At 38.1% G+C, this 11,865-nt stretch overlaps 1 long non-coding RNA gene across 1 annotated transcript in view; it reads left to right on the top strand.

The window, feature by feature from the left end:
- Positions 1-8,697, top strand: part of LOC136842585 (uncharacterized) — a 624,527-nt gene extending 615,830 nt beyond the window's left edge. The window contains exon 4 of the long non-coding RNA XR_010854272.1: positions 8,375-8,697. This is a non-coding gene — a long non-coding RNA (uncharacterized lncRNA). The remainder of the gene's footprint in view (positions 1-8,374) is intronic.
- Positions 8,698-11,865: the final 3,168 nt, after the last annotated feature.

The raw sequence follows: 11,865 nt of genomic DNA, 5'->3' as shown, positions 1-11,865 counted from the left end.
ACATTTTTCTTAAGGGAAAGCGAAAATGCCACGAGAATCGTTTATACGTCTCTTCTGGCTTAAGGATGTTCAACTTTTTGGGGGGGTTTCAGTAGGTTGTCATGTCATTCCCCGTTGGGAAAATGAATGTCATCAGCAGGACAAGACAACGGGCAACCAATCCCACCCCTCGCTAGCTCAGTTCCGGAAAAGGAAAACTGAAGACGGATGTGAAAAGTGAGAGCCCAACCACGAAGGAGGCGACTGATTCTTTCCAAGAAAGAAAGACGATCAAAGTCTTGCGAGAAGATGCAGAAAGAGAAGAGCAAAGCATGGTAGCAAATGAAACATGACAAACACTTGAATCTAGAATCCGAGGGGGATTGCTGATTCCCACTGAGTAGATGTGGACAGGGGTGATCTGATAGGAGGAACAATAAGAAAAATAATAGCTCTAGAAAAGACGCGGCTTTTTATTGTTGTCTTCGGACCGTTTAGCACAAAAAAATATGTTTGGAAGGGATAATAATTCTCGTTTTATTATCGAGTTCCAGCATCCCCTTCTGTCAGTAAAGGTTCATGTCTGCCTCATATCCTAATCTCTTATGTTTTTATTTGTTGTTGTCGGCCGTCCTTTAGAATTTTCTTCCTGCATTTCCTATTGAATGATTTCTTAGGCAGCGATTCGTCCAGTTGATGTTTCTATATGCTTATTCTATACAGGTATTAGAGGAATAAGGTGTTATATGATTGCATTCTTGTACTGTGTTAACTTCTGCCCAGGAAACTGGCAGTAAAATTAGTCATTTTAGGTTTGAAGTTATTTATTTGAGTAACTAGCTCATAACTAATTTGGAATTTATCCCTTTCTTGAAAATAGGAATTTCTTGAATGGAGTGATATACTGCGACAGTGTTGTTTGTATTTTTGTCTTTTATTTTGCTGTTTGCTAGATGAAATATGCATTTTCCTGTCTTTTGAACCATATAGAAAAAGATCTTATTAAGAGAGCAGATTGCTCTTAAATATGAAGAGAGCAGGTTACTCCCAAATATGATGCAGCTCATTTCAGGGATTTTATAATTCCCGCAATAGGAGTCAGAGTACAGGAGTGGTGTGAGTTAGTCCCTGATTTTACTTGTAAGAATAACTAGTAAAAGAGCAGCTACTAGTACATTCATAAAAAAAAAAAAAGATATTAATAATCTTTTAGCTCGCCTGGGAATCAGACCGAGGACTCTCAAATGAAGGCCAGGGCGCTACCAACTGACATACACGTGATTCGTGATTGTGTTGATTATTTCCAGTGGTATTAAACTAATAACTGGACATAGAACTTCACAGGAGAAACTACAACGCCTTTGGTTCTTTGATTGAACTTCCAACTATAGATGCAGTTATTGGATACCGAAGCGACAAAAATGAAATTAAACCCACCAAAGTGTCGGGTAATCGGAGTACTGCAGACCCAAAGACGCCAGCAAGGAAACATTCGGAGTGACGAAAACAGGTAATTATCCAGTATTATAATCAAACTATGAAATGTCTTGGCAACTGTACATTATGTAAATTAGAAAGAACAACACTGTTTTAATTGCAAGATTAATATCTGGAGACTTGGTTTTGAAGTCAGATTTTCACTTATTACTTTGACGTTGAGGTCATGTTAATTTTTAAGGGAAAACTTCCTAGTGTGTCAGCTAATCTTTCACTAACTGCTAGGGAAATGAGACTGAACCTAACTTAGTTCACATGGATTCTATGAGTAACGAATTGTTGTCTGCCCAGTTGGATTCTGGGCATAATGAAACAGTGGACCCTTACATGAATTCCTGACGTTGCTAGACTACTTATTTAGCTTGTGGGGATCCTTTACTAGGTTCTGTCCCTACTTTTTGTTCTTGTCTTCGATCTGCCTTTTCGCTAATTTACAGTTACAGCCTCTGTGTGTGTGTGTGTGTGTGTGTGTGTTACTCACACAGTATGTTATAATCTTTTGGAAAAATCTTGAAACTTTAAGGGCAAAATTTTATCAGAATAAAGAGATCAGGAAGTTAAAATAGCACGTTATCTACACGAAGTGTGGACTTCGCAGAAAACGACATATGACCCTCCAAGGTAGGCATTGCATGCAGTATGCCAGAAAAGAATTCTACGCTTTATGATGCCCTCACTTTATTTTTATTATTATTATTATTATTTTATTATTTTATTATTATTATTATTATTATTATTATTCACAAGATGAACCCTATTCACATGGAACAAGCCCACAGGGGCCATTGACTTGAAATTCAAGCTTCCAAAGAATATGGTGTTCAATAGAAAGAAGTAACAGGCGGTAAAGGGAAACACAGAAAGAAGAGATCGCTTATTAAAAAAGAAAAAAATATGATTAAATAAATAGATAAAATTGTAGTTATATTATTAAAATGCAAGGAGAATTGTATTCGAGTAGTAATGCATTGCATCTTCGCAGGAACTTTTGAGGTTCCAGTTGCACAACATCCTCAGGGAGACTGTTCCACAGTCCAACGGTGTGAGGGATAAAGGATCTCTGGAACTGAGAAGTTCGACAGCGAGGCATATTTACTGCATGTTGGTGCTGCTGTTCAGCAAATCTGTGCGCTCTCGGCAAGAAAAGGGGATCAAGATCAATTGTAAATGTGGAAGATCTATGTTAAAATACAACTTGTGAAAAATTGACAAACAGGAGACCATCCGTTGATGGTCCAAGTCATAACTGCTAATATTAGGAAACAGAAACCTGTCACCATGAAGTACTCAGTCTAAAATAGATAAATGTCTGGCAGAAGTAGACATCCACACCGAAGAACAGTATTCTATTAAAGGAAGGATAAAAGATCTAAAACAGCTAGCATTGATTTTATCATTGTTATAAATATATGAAGCCATATGTACAGCACCTAACTTTCGTGCTGCACTTGCTGACACTTTCATTAGATGTTTCTCAAATGTAAGATGTGAGTTAAGTTACGCCTAGAATAGTTGAAACTTCAGACTCATTCAGGAAAGTCCCATCCACCTGAAGGGGAGTGTCGTGTCCTTATTATTCTTTCTTTCTGTTTATGTCTGCTATTCGTTGGAATATGTGTTGTAATCTATTACAAGTCTCCAACTACCATCTTTCTTTGGAACAAGTATGGAGATTTAGAAGGAATCACTACTCCATCGTCTTTCATTTCCTCTTTCAACTTGTCAACTATGGGTCTCTGGCTTATTGGTAATCTGTAATTAGGAATAAAAAATGTCTTGGCTCCATCATCTAACAAAATTCTATGTTGTAAAACATTTGTTCTTCCTAGTTTATCTCCTTCTATAGCTATTACATTTCTGTATTTCTCTAACACCTGAATTAACTTGTGTCTATTTTCTGGAAAAACTGTTTTGTTTCCTTTTGAATTTATTTGAGAGTTTTGGCCAGTTATAGAGAAAATTTTTTTTCTTCTATATTGTTAGTAAAGGATTGTTAACAGGGATTCCTGTGCAAAAGACAGTGCCTGCGTATAGTGTTAGTCTGTTATCTGAATAGTTTTGGACATAAACTTCGCAGCTATTAGTGTTAATGTGGGCAAGTGAATTATCCATTCTGACAAAATCTGGCAATTCTTCATTCAGTAATAGAACATCCTTACCCTTTGCATCCTCTTTTGATCTCAAATACATTTTTGTTAAACATTTTGGATACAAAGTTACTGCTCTGTTGAGTACAAATTGTACTTTATTATCATCAGCTGTGCTAACACAACATATTTCTTCTTCTTTTGTGTCTGAAAAATAACAAAGTTCTGCATCCCCAGTGGTTTCTTCTGTTACTTCTGTTATACTATTTATATCTGGTTTATCTATTATATCTAAGAGCAATACTTAATTTAACATTTTCCCTTCACTTTCACATCTGTGTAATTATTGATATTGGAGTATATATCATCTATAGGTGTATTGTTGAGATGTGCACATCTCAACCATTCTGTATTCTGGGATCGTGGGAATTCCTCTTTTCTATCTGTTTCCATTTTGTCTTGCTTGTTCTGGTTACTTGTCTGTCTTTCCTGTATGTTCGTCTGGCTTGTCGAAGCTGTCTCAGGCAAATTGATCAGATTTGGGTGAAACTTTTCTTCGTCAAGCGTAAAACATACGCTCTTCTGATTATCCTGTTTCAGGCTAATCTTTCCTTCACTACAATCTAATATCGTTCCACATCTCGTCATTGACTTAAATGAGAACAATACTTGTGCGGGAAAAAATCTGTCTTCTAAAACTAGAAAACTTTCAATAAATTTATGTGACACAATCTCTATTTCTAAGTTCACATTCCCTAAACTTTTATTCTGTTTCCCTGATACTCCTTCTGTTACTCTACTCTGACACTGAATCTGAGTTTCTACAGTGCCTGGTTAAGTTATTTTATCAGTTATATTTACAGTACTACCTGAATTAATGAGTACTGTACAGGTCTTTCCTTTTATTGGAATTTTTACTGTAGGCAGATCCTTTCTATTTATTCCATCCTCTTTCATGGAAAATATTACTTCTTTGCTATGTAAATAGGAATATGCGGATGAACCTTCATTTCCCATTGTAACTGCTTCTCCTTTTTCTCTTTCATCTCCTTGAAGTGATTCCCTTTTTTTTTTTCTCTGTAGAGGGGTTAATTGTCACTGGTTAGCTGAGTTATTTATTTTCGGGAGACTGTTACTTATCTCTAGTCTCTTTATTGACTTCCTTATTATTGAACCAACAGTACGTAGTTAAATGTCCGATCTGTTTGCAAACTGCACAGATTTTAGGCCTTCTGCATTCATTAGTGGAATGATTTGTATACCCGCAGTTTTCACATGGTATTTTTGGTCTAGCTCCTTGAGCTGCATGATTCCCTGGTTGTGAATTATTTGTATTTGGATATTGACCATTATGATATCTCATGGGTGGACCGTGGAATGGTCCATTCCTCGGTTGATTCTGTCTTTCTTTTTGGTTTGGATTCCACTTTCTTCTAGTATTTTGTGCATACAGTAGTTCCTTTGAAAGAAAGTTTGTCTATTCCCTACTTGTCTGGAATTATCATTGTACATGTTATTTTTTTTCATATGACTCACTAGTATTTCTGTCTTTCCTTTCATTTTGTGTTTTTGTTACCCCTATTAATCCCTTAGAAAAATCTCTCTTTTTCTCATGGATTTCATGTCTCATTGCTATTAAAACTGTAAGGCTATCACTTTTAGGATCAATTTTGACTTTTTTGAAAACCTCTTTTTCTCCAAGTACGTTATACATTGTTCCAAATGACAAGTAATTTAACACATATCTCAAACTGACTAAATCAGTTTATCCATCACCAAAAGCATTCTTATCACCTATGGTGATGTTTGTCTCTCTTAAGTCTTTTATTACTTTGTGTGTTGCTTCTTCAATATCTGTGTGAAGATTTGCTATTGATTCTCCGTCGTAATGGTGATTGAGGAATTTATTAATTTTATATGAGGCATCACTTTGACTCACTGGTTCCCAGATTGACAAGCAGATTCTTTTAAATTCAGCGTATGTAGTTATGTTGCTGAATCTAACTGAATTCAAAGTTCTGTGTGCATCACCCCTTTCTGAACTAACCAAAAGCAAGGCCTCGTTAATCTTGGTTTTTTCATCTGTTCTTCTATTTGTAGAAATACGACTGTCTGCGTTCACTAACCACTGGTTCACAGAGTATGATTCTAACCTATTTTTGTCAGGATTTGAACTTTCCACTCTTCCACAGAATTGTGTGGCTTGCATAATGATTGCTGCTGGCGCCATTGTTCTAAATTGAAATGTGTAAATAGGGTTAGTGTTATTGTTATTGCTACTTGTGTTAGTACTTCCTTGAGTTAACGATATTTGTGAACTTGGCACTGGAATTCGACTTTGTCTATCTGTTGTTTATCATAAATGATAAGGGCTATTTCCAATTGCATTCCTCAATGCGTCAAATGAACTCTGCATTACTCTGGTATTCTAAAATCATACGAAAATTTATACCCAATACACAACAGTATTCAATGATACATCATAAAAATCATGTCATGTTATTAAAAATTCCTATCTATCAAATCTCAAAAAAAATTGACAAGATCAAAAAAATTCTTGAGAGAGAATTATAAATGTTATATACCTTTTGAGAGAGATTATCATAAAAAGTCTTATATCTTTTGAGAGAGATTATTTAAATATTAATACACTCACTGAAAGAGAGAAATTTATGAGAGAATTAATTTTCCAACTATGTATTTTCTCTTGCCATCCTCCAGTCTTAATCTGTTGTGGTTCTGTTTAACTGCTGCCTTTTTATCACTTTCGCGACCAATACAATTTCGTTGTATTCGTTCGCTCTTTGTAGACACACTGTTTGCTTGTAGATGCTCCGGATACTGGTCACTGTAGACACTGCATTCGCTTGTAGACATTCACTGCTTTCACTGTAGACGTTCATTCTTTGTTTTAAACATTCAGTCGTTCACTCATTGTTTTTAAAAGTTGTGGGTTTTACTGGATGCTTGCGTTGTTTTTCGCCGCTGTTATGATTCACTTCATCACCTGTTATACTTTGTCGTTCTGTTTTGGTCATTGAAATTCTGGTATGCGTCCTTCACACTTGCACTTTTGCCTTCTGTTTGGATCTGCTTTAGCTGGCACCATTTATGTTGTGTCCTTGTTATTCTTTCTTTCTGTTTATGTCTGCTATTCGTTGCTAAGTAAAGAAGATTACTTTTCTTTATAGATGCTTATCGTTCTGGCTTTGTGATGTAGTAGTGTGTTTTAATCTCAGTAGGCTTGAAGAAGGCACAATGTAGTTTTCTGTACTTCATTAACACAAAAATATAGTTACAATAGGTTTACAAAGTTAATTGCAGTGCAAGATTACAGTCAGTGTCAAATGTGAGCCTTTCCTCTTATATCAACCCACAATTGGTGAGGCTTGCAGCCTCACCCCCTATCTTTTCTCTGCTTCTCTGCTACCTTCTCTTTTTCTGCTCTGCTGCTCCCCCTTAGAACTGGACCTCTTAAAGGTTTCTGGAATCAATTGTCCCACCCATCGAACGCGGAAACCTTGCTTCTGTCCCGCCTTGGTAGATGTTTCATTGGTTGAGACTTATCAAAAGACAGCCTATTTTGGGTGGATTTTTGGAAAATGCACCGCCTTCAAAAGGAGGTGCTTTGTCGTCACCGGAAGTTATGGATTCCAGCGGTTGTTTATCCAACTAAGGTCACCATGCGTTTTGTTGTGAATTCCTTGTGATTTCCAACTCGATTAAGTGCGGTCATAATGCCTTTGTCACCATGACACAGTCATAACACATACCCGAGTTTGGCTTTTGTAATCACAACACAGGTTTTGCTTTTCTGGCGCTGATTTACAATCCTTTATGCTTTCCAGTTTGGCCTTGTCATCTCGATATAGCCAAAACACCTTCTCTCTCTCTCTCTCTCTCTCTCTCTCTCTCTCTCTCTCTCTCTCTCTCTCTCTCTCTCTCTCTCTCTCTCTCTCGTTTCTTCTAATCTCTCTCTCCCTCTCTCTCTAACTATCAGTGTCTATTAATGGAAGGTTTCTCTCTCTTTCGCTATGTTAATTATCATTTAGAATATTCAGAATTCCTAGTTATCATTATAGGAGGATGGGGTGGAAAATCAGTAAGAGATCTGCTAATCAGTAGTGTCTTCGTTTAATTGGAGTTCAGCCTCATACCCCACCGACTACGCCATTCTCTAATCTGCTCCATGTTATGATTCAGACTAAGGGCAGCTTCATTTCTCACAAGTGGATATTTTGCTACACCCACAAGTTTTGCATCATTGGCTTACTGAACAATCTTGCTTTCGAGGCCAACAACCGTTGTAAACACTAGAATAACAGTGGACCAAGAATACTACCCTGTAGAACTCCAGATACAATAGGTCTTGGTTCACTAAAGATCCCATCAGCAGCAACTCACTGCTGCCTACCTGGAGGGAAATCTTGAAGTAAACCTAAAACATATCCACCCATTCCAAGATTCTAAAGTTTATAAATGAGTGCCATGTGATTTATTAAATTGAAAGCAGCAATAAAGAAGCTGAAACCTTTGACTTCCATTGGAGCACAACCTCGCCTTTAGTGGTCAAAACCAGTATTTAATCGAGGGTTTCCGATCAAAGGCTACGTCAAAAATTTAGGAAGATGGAAAAATGTTTAAATTATCTTGAGAAGTGTGACATAATCAGAATTAATAATGAGTAAAAGAAAAAGACAGAATACGAAAAGGTAGCGCCATAATATTTACGAATGCCCTGGGCCTGATAGTTAGGCCTACATCCTGCCCTCTTGAATATACACTACAATATTACGCTTTCCTACGTTCAGGTCTACCTGCACAGCAGGCATATCTTCATCACCAACGATAGTTTTTGACTCAGTTCCATGCAGCAGCCTTAGAGTAAGCGTCCAGTGAAGGAGTGGCTGTTATTTATTGTTAAAACATTTGATGTTAACACTATAAACATACATAGTCTACTATGTTTTATTTTGTTCCATTACTATATTGAATGTAATTTTGTTCTCATTTTAAAATTGACTTACATGATATATGATCATGAATAGACGCAAATAGGCCCATTCTTGTGTCACATTACTTTGCCACATTGAAAATTTAAAAACGACCCTCATGTATGGTTTATGAACATACATGGGCACACAAGGACACTGTCTTTGCGAGCAGCAGAATCAGTCTCCATTAGTTTTTCGACTAATTTAAAATATGCAGCCTTTTTTCATGTGATGATAGTCTTTGGATTTTGCTTAGCCAAGACAAGGCTCAATCTTATAAATTTCAATGAAATCTTCAAGACATTCATGAATGACGCTGCCACTTTCAGCTTTCATTACATACAATTATTTTTCCCGTGGAAAAATTACAAAATTATGAATATGTATTAATCTGACATCAGCAAGTATTAAAAAATAAATAAATCCGATGCATCATTAATGTAGGTACAAACACTTTTAAATTCAATAAAGCTCAGCACCATATTTTTCTGACCAGAACGCATTCTCCAATCTCCACCTGAGGACGGGAAGAGAACTGAGCAAAAAGAAAGTGGCCTCCCCCCCTCCCCACACTAACGTGTAAGCGCGCGCGCCTTGTGCAGATCGTTTCGACGCAGGCATATCGATTAAGAACTATTTGCTCAGGTGGCCTGCGCAGGCAGAAAAAATGTGCAGGTTGTTCACATTACCGTTCAGGTGTGCTTGCACAGGTAGGCTGTGCAGGCAGACCTGCCCAGGTATACCTGAAAGTTAGTGGCGGTCTTAGGACATGTGCGACAAACAGCAATGTAACTTTGAGTGTTGACTTGTAATTAGTAATAAAAAAAAGCTATTACTAAAGGAATGCCCCACAGAACTTAGCAAATGCAGCATTATCAAAATGATAAACTAGTTCACAGGTGAATGATATATCCCACAATAAAGGAACATGTTAAATATAAGTGGGAATGTTGAGCTGCAGCCCAAACTTTAGTAATAAAAATAAAAATAAGATTAAATATGATACAACTGGGTATCTCAAGTGAATATTTCACAAGTAAGCAAATAAAATACTTAAACGTAGGCATGCTGGAATGCAACAAAATACATATATAGCTAGGACATGTTCTTCAGCTTGTTGGGCTAAAGAACAGACATAGTTCAGTACAAAATAATTTCTTTCAAGACAACAGTACTGATTAAAAGTGGGAGACAACCCTAGACATCCTTTCTGGATTAAGGGCTAGGATTGCTCTATTAACCCTTAAGGGACGGCATAATTTATCAATGTGCAGTACCCCAGACCGGGGAAACTTTGAGGTCGGCAAAATGAAAAACAATCTCATCAATGGAAAGAGACTGACACGTACATTTACACTGTATAAATAAAAAAATTCTAAAAAATTTTCCCTGCCTTCCACAAGAAGTTGAAAGTGGCTATTTCCAACCCCTTGTGGGGCCTCATTTACAAGACAATCGTAAATTTTACCAACTTATATATGTTTTTTCTAATAAATAAATTTATTGTATTTTGTAAAATTATTATTACTGCACACACAGTATCAAAACAGATAAGAAATAAAAGCAGTAACAAATTTTTTGCATATTTGTTGAAAAATATTCACGTAAATTTACGAGAAGGAAGATTCAGTCACTTTTTTTTTTACTTTTACATGCTTTTTCTAATATTTCTTTGCAATTTTCTTTGTAAAATTACATTTACAACGGACATACTATCGTAAAAGACAAAAACAAAAAACAACAGCAACCCCTTCGTATATTTACAAGCAAATTTACAAAAAGACTCGTGAGAGAGAGATGCAGTACTTTCCCCCTTTAAGTCAGAAGCATTACTGATGGCTGTGAAAAGACGACTGTGGCAACTGGCCCAACTCTCACGTCTGTATAAAAGTGAATTTATAGCATATAGAAGTATTGGCACCTCTCTTTCGACTCATTATTACCATAACAGTGGTGCGTAATACTGTTTCACACTGAGGCTCAATCCGTCCCTTAAGGGTTAACCTAAGGCCCCGTAGGTATAGAATATGAGTGCTGTGGGAGCTCGGTGACTCTGTTAACTACAAGAAATGGGATCCTCAGGCTATGTGTAATATATACATGGTACTGTGCCAAGGCACCTGGGCTGGGAGAGAACCTATGCTCTGTCATTATTCGAGTTTCAGGCACTTGACCTTCCAGCTGTAGCACTGGAGGCTTAGCCCCTTGATGCAGGTAGCCTTCCAGTTACTTCTCCAGGGAAGTGCTGGAAGTGTAGTTGCTGAGTGGAGCCAATGATGTTTCTTCAAGGGAACAGTTGCTTCATCTCTGTTATTTTTTCCTCAGGATCAACTGTGCAAATGAGTAATGGCCTTATTGATGGCTCTGACTCTTCTAATTTGCCCTTAGGCTCGGATACCTCAGAGGGAACCTGTGGGGCCAATCCCCGGGAAGGCTCAGGAGTGCCTTCAGAGTCTAAGCAGGGAGTGGCATTGGAGGCTGCGTTACCAGAAGGAGGAGGCACTATGCTAGCCACTGCCTTGGCTGCTGCATCAACCGAGTGTAGTCTCCCAGGATGGCGACCCAGGTTTTGACCTCCTCTAGGTTGGTCTATAGGCAGTCCATGATACAATCATTATAGGTTTGGGAGATGTAACGGATCTCATGGGACACTGGGTGGAATTCTGGGAGTGCTTGAGCACGCCACACAAAGTGCAGAATTTCCACATCCATCTCTTGGAAGGAGCCCAGCCCTTGGGCTGTGGGTTTGGGGCCAGTGCAGGCAGTGGCACTGGGCCTGGCGGAGGACCCAAGTCAGGCTCAGGAAAGAGGCGAGACTTAATGACCTGTCCCATGAGTAGCTTGTAGTATTTGGGAAGGAAATCCACTACCCCAAAGGAACTAATTCTACTGTGTTGGGGTGTGGTCACCCACAAACAGACAATCAGGAGTTTTGTCCTATGCACGTCTACATTTTCATAAATTATTGTTTTATTAGGGTGGATGCAGACCTGAGCTGGTACCTGGGATATCATATTGTAGGGGTCCTGGTAGGCGAGGACCCATCGATCTCAATCATAACCTCTGGGAGATATCACAATGATGGGCCCCTCAACTGAAGATCCTAGCAGAAGGGCTCCCCCTTCGGATGGGTGCCAGGGGTGCCTGGCAAGCCAACCTTCCATCCACTCCTGTACACAGACTCGCAATGGGACTCCAGTATGGCCTGCCCTCTGCATGTAGAAAGCGATTGCCTCCTCATAGGTGGCCATTTTGGCTGAGTTGCTAGAGGTTGAATATTGTAACTACTCTAGACGACTTGTTATGGA

Source organism: Macrobrachium rosenbergii, chromosome 10 (assembly GCF_040412425.1).
Source record: "Macrobrachium rosenbergii isolate ZJJX-2024 chromosome 10, ASM4041242v1, whole genome shotgun sequence".
Taxonomy (NCBI): domain Eukaryota; kingdom Metazoa; phylum Arthropoda; class Malacostraca; order Decapoda; family Palaemonidae; genus Macrobrachium; species Macrobrachium rosenbergii.
This window is presented reverse-complemented; position numbering and strand designations above follow the sequence as displayed.